Source organism: Glandiceps talaboti, chromosome 4 (genome assembly GCF_964340395.1).
Source record: "Glandiceps talaboti chromosome 4, keGlaTala1.1, whole genome shotgun sequence".
Lineage (NCBI taxonomy): Eukaryota > Metazoa > Hemichordata > Enteropneusta > Spengelidae > Glandiceps > Glandiceps talaboti.
Genome location: NC_135552.1, coordinates 4,343,364 through 4,349,363, shown reverse-complemented (window position 1 = coordinate 4,349,363; position 6,000 = coordinate 4,343,364).

Here is a 6,000-nt window from a genome sequence, read left to right as displayed (position 1 = left end):
GTTTGATACAGATAATTTCAAAAATCATGAAACCTTGTTACAACATATATCACCAACCCATACATTCAAACAGCAATGACGTTTTTTTCCTAAATTTGACATTTTTAAAGTGTTTTATGTCTAATTTTTCCAAAAATCACATAATATGGTTATTTTGGTTACCATGGCAACTGGTGTTCATTAAATGACCACTTTTTTTTTAATTCAGCATGACAAACTACCCTTGGTAGTTGGGTCAATGTGAAAATAAAACGATATTTATCAGATTTATGTTATTTGTGAGATGTATGTGTATGTAATAAAAACATAATTTTCACGTCTACCTTATGTTGCCATGGAAACAGCCATCAAATTTTATGCAGTTTATGTTACACCAGGTAGCACTAACTCATACATGTCTAATACAAGGACATTTTGTCACTGTATTATCTTTTTTTTTCAATGTTTTATGTCAAATTTTGGGAAAATGATTAACATATTATGGTGATTTTGGTTACCATGTCAACAGATGTTCATAAAATGACCCCCTTTTTTGAACTCAGCATACAAAACTACCCCAGGTAGGGTGGTTAATATTCTAATAAACCTGATTATTATAATTTTCATTATTATTATATATATATTTTATAATTATTTTATTATTATTATTATTATGTATAGTGGTTGAAACAAAGAATTTTATACGTCACCTGTCACCAATCTCGCATTCTGATTGGTCGAGAGCCCTGCAGATACACAGGCGTATTTTTCACCAACAGCCGTATTTTTGCTTGTTGTATCACGTGATTACTGCACGTCCCCTTGTAAACAAATCTAGCAGACAACTAGAGATCGAGCTATAACCAGCATTTCCAATGCCAAATTTGTTGTCAATCGAACAAAATATCACCGTTGTATACATTGTAACAAGTCTTAGAAATGTACTTTTCATGTCACAGGGAAATAGTCAAAAAATTCACACACAACCGTGAAAGTCCAGTGATGGCGAACGCACGGTTGTCACGCGATCGTAAACATGAATTCCTAAATTTATGGAGGATATGAAAATTACCACCACAGAGGGTGCAGTTTTTGCCTAACTAGAACAAGAAAGCATATCACGAACATTTTTGTACGTTTAATGGAATACAGTACGCAAAACAAAGACGCACTCATTTTTCAGCTGATGGTTATAAGTTTGAATTATATCGCTGAGTGATATGCAAATAGTAAACAATACGTCATACTACTGAGCAAACGCGCACTCTGATTGGATGATAAAGTTAAGGCTGACGTGTAAACAACCGCATTGCAGTTATCGGAGTGGTGCATGATACTACGCTCAACAGTATAACGCGGAAGTGATTTTATTTAAAATGAAACAGCACTTTTAGACATTCAAAAATTAATTCTTCGTCGCAGGTGACGTATAAGTATGTTATTTGCCAAATACTGTTCCACATCTTGCTGCTCGAGTTAATTTTTCCGGTATAACGGCTCGCCTCCGGCTCTCCGTTATTACCGGAAAAATTACCTCTCGCAGCAAGATATGGAACGGTATTTGGCAAATAACATATACTTATTATTATTATTATTATGTATAGTGGTTGAAACAAAGAATTTTAAACACAAATTCGGAGGGAGGGGGATTAAGCCCACTATACCCCTTTCAGGTCTCCATTCACCGGGAAGTTAGGCTGCGAATTTATGGAGAGGGCATGAAAAATGAGGATTGCAATGGGGCGGGGCCCCTCAAAAATTGAAGCTCAATAGGGGAGGGGGACACTCCGACACTACACATTTTTTTGTATGTGTCATGATGGAGATACTGCTCAAAATTATATTCATTTGGTTGACTCGTGAGGTAACAGCTAAATCTGATTAAAATCCGATGTCGGCTAATCGTTCATTGTTATTTTACCTCCGTATTTTTGCTTGAATTGACCTTCGTGATACATGTTTACGTTTTCGTCTTGATGGCTGCCTAGTATCACAAAGGTTAATTCAAGCAAATATACCGAGGTAAAATAACAATGAACTATTAGCCGATATATGACCTCGACAAACTCTCCGTCCGCAGGAAAGCCCAAGCAATTGTTAGTGATACCTCACATCCTTTGCCCTCGAAGTTCGATTTGTTACCTTCAGGAAGACGATATAGAGTACCTTTGACTCGTAAGAACATTTTTTTTAAATCATTTATACCAAGTGCAATAAGCATACTGAACTCAGACCTGTGATTTTAAGCTTCTGACAATTTTTGTTTTAAAGACACTCAATTCGAAGAATACTTTTATTGGAAGATTGTAACTGTGTTTGTGTTACTATAATTATTTTAGTGTGTATATGTATTTTAATGTGCCTTTTATATTTTGGTGAAGCGAAAGGAAAATTTCCGTAAATGGACAATAAAGTTATATTCTATTCTATTCTATTCTATTCTATTCTATATCCGCATCGGATTTTAATCAGATTGAGTAATAGCTATACTACTAGTCTTAACAATCATGATTGAACATGAACATTTTATATAGTCTATAGTCTGCAGTTAAATCCTCAGTTATTCTTGCTTTTTAGACTTTTTTCAATATACTGGCATAATATGTTTACAATGCAAGTGATATAAAGCCACTCCCTGGGTCAGCTGATATAGCAGTCAATTTTGATATCAATATATGCACTCACTATCTCTTATACCTATATTATAGTTTGTTTCGCTCGCTCTTGGTATGCTATCCCCAAGGGTTGTTTAGTACTTAAAGTATATGATAAAAGTAATCCTAAATGATCAAATCGTCAGAGACTATAAAAATGTTTTCTCTTCCTATTACAAGAAGTTTACAAACCAAACATATTTATCATTAGTAGAGGAGGAATAAAGTAAACTCTGCAGTTTTGAAGTGATTATTTTCGAATTTATCTGACAAAAAATGGACAAATGACACAAGCAAGCCATGATGTGGGAAAAAGTGTTGCCTGATCAATTAATAGCGTGCATGCATGGTGACTGATCGTCACTATCATAGCTTTCTGATACTGTAAACCTCGTTAATTTCACAGGAAAACAAAAACGCCAAAATAAGTAGTGACTAAAATGCCTTCTTGTACACGAAGACAGTGTACCAGTCTTGTAATTTAGTGAACATTATTCTTTAAGAACTAACTGAAGACTGTGGCGAAAATATCTAGGTTTGTTTATTTATTATTATTTAATTTAGAATTATTAAAATGTTGTCCAACCCTATCAGGCTTCTATTGACCCACGACTGTGCCAAACTGCCCAGTATCTTGCACATAGCGTCCAGCTTTAGTTGCAGCCAATCAAATATAGTTGTGCTGAAAAAGGTGTCAAAATCCCGTGGTCAAAATGACCACGATGTCAGCCTTTCAATGAGATGAGTCGTCTAATATTATATCAATAGTAAACATAGGTTATTTCTGGCCAAAGTATGATATTTCATCAAGTACAAACAATTGACAACTATCACCATAACAACAATCATTTATCATCAGAAGCAGAAACTATGCTTTGTTGTGTTATCCTCGGCAATACTTTTAAATGTATGTTTTTACTTTATTTTATTGCCAAATAAATTCAAATTCAAAATTCAAATGCTGCCTGTTTGATTTTAATCTAAACAATGACCTCTGATGGAATCACAAGTTCAAAACGGGGCGTGAGACCGACAGAGTAGTAAGGACGTGGGAGATAGCTGATACCGTGACACGAATATCATATATCTTATAGACTAAAGCCAATCGTCAAGGCCGGGCGTTTAGGTATTAAGGTTATAGACCACGATAAAGCTAGAAAAAATTACAAAATTAACTTTTTTGGGGGAAATGACTACCAACCATTTGAGCTATCATTGTATGCAACCCAAATAAATGTAGCACTTCTCAATCTTGAGATATGGGAAGGAATAAAAAACCAAAACAAATGCACATGGCTTTACAACCATTTGCACACTTTATTATAATATAACGGAAAGTGTCAAGTACTAGGCAGCTCATTAGCATACATTTGACGAAATGTGTCAAGTACTTGGCTACTCATTTACATAAACTTGCTGATACAGTACAGTCTCAGACCAGTAAAAGAATTGCTATGGTCATGGGGTCTGGGGTACAGTGTACCACAAGTATGAATAACAAGAGGACGTCCTTCCAGTGTCAAAAAAGAGTTGCCCAATAATGTAATGAGCGAGCTAAAAAAATGAATAAAGAGAATGAATTAGAGTTGCTGTCTCTCTCTCTCTCTCTCTCTTACTCAGTCTTTTCAAGATATTGCTTATAACCGATTGTCTACTCAAAACTATTTAAATGGTGAAAACATTTCTCAATTTTAATGAAATTTTACTGTGCATAAAGGAATGTATTACAATAGGTGTCAAAATGCAAGTGAAAGTCAGCTTTGTTACAGTTTAGCACAGATGGTCTTTGCGAAGTCTTCCAAAACCCAAAGGCATCCTACAACAAAGAATGGTGGAAAGGTGTAAATAGTACCACATCATCACAATTTTAAACAAAAAAGGGAAAAAAGTATTTATCAGCTGATTTATCAGCAAACCATCGATCCTCTGGGGAATCCATTTTCGCTATCTAGGCGAAGTAATGATTCATAGCCTAGGTTTACAAAACATACTCGCCCTTGTGGTACAGTAGTGGTGATTATGTTTCAGCGAGTGAAGTCAAAACCCACGATTTGGAAGTTATCTTTTCGTGAACCACATGCATAGCTATTTTGTAATAAAAAAAATAACTCACCACTCGTATCTCTCCCGTTATCTAGTAATCTATCTGTTAGACCTCGGATGTTCTTCCGTTACAATTACGACACACGACCTAACATCGCTATCGAGGATGTTCGGGCAAGCCCTCACTGCAAACTTCGTTCGCTTATATGTTATAGTAACTTATACGAAAGAAAGCCCGAACGTCTAGCAGCAAGACTAGTTATCGAGTACAGGTCAACAGATCGTTTCCATGTAAACATATACCGTCCCGTGTTGTTCATCGACACTACTTCACTTAGGTGACACTAAATAAAATGTCACAGAAACGAACAACGTGGTACATTATCATTCCCAGTTATTGAATTTTTGGGTACATGTCCTCAAAAATCTACGATATTCAATGTACAGATTTTCCATCGGTATACGCGGTACGTCAGTATCGAACGCTAAGTCCCCCCCCCCCCTTCCCTTCGTAGCACGTGTCATCACGCTACAGTCTTCGACCTTCCAAATGCGAAGTCGTCGTATACGCGTAGTAGAGCGAAGCAGTCGGATAACTATCCCTCTTGAAAACTATGTACTCGCTTATTTCATTTTCTTTTGATTGAGTTCATTACCAACCACAAATTGACACGAGGTGGTTTCGTCTTCTTTCTAAACACGGCCCGTGCTCACTGAAGCCCTCGCGTGGTGCCGTGTCATCTCCGACTATTTTTGCTTTTGTAAAAAAAAATTAACATGCCGAAGAGCTAGAGACATGAGAGAGCTATATTGCTAGACATGTCTAACAGTTTTCGTTTTGCATTGACGTTGAAGCGATGTGTTGAATCATAGATCCTCCACCCATGATTGAATGTACTGTGTATGCTGTATCCAGATGAACCGGCGCTGGTAGACACAACAAATTCAACAATGGCAACATATCAAATTACAACAATAGTGGTGCGTCTTTTGACGTTGATTTCGACACAGATACATGTTATGTATCAAAATAAAAACAATCGACTCTGAGTAAGATGCTTCAAAGCAAAACATAGTACATCTACAATCGCGACCGGACTATACATTGTTACTCCAAGAAAATACCATCATACTAAAGATGTTTTATGAAGCTAACTAGATTCTTTATTAGTTAAAACACCACTTTCAAAGCATTTGGTATATTTTCCGTCGTTTCATGTTGAACGGGAACCCAGGGAACATTTACTCTCTCACCGGAAACCACTACGTTTATTTTACATAAAACCTGAGACCGCTAAAACGTAGCTTGACACTCTGCTTTCCA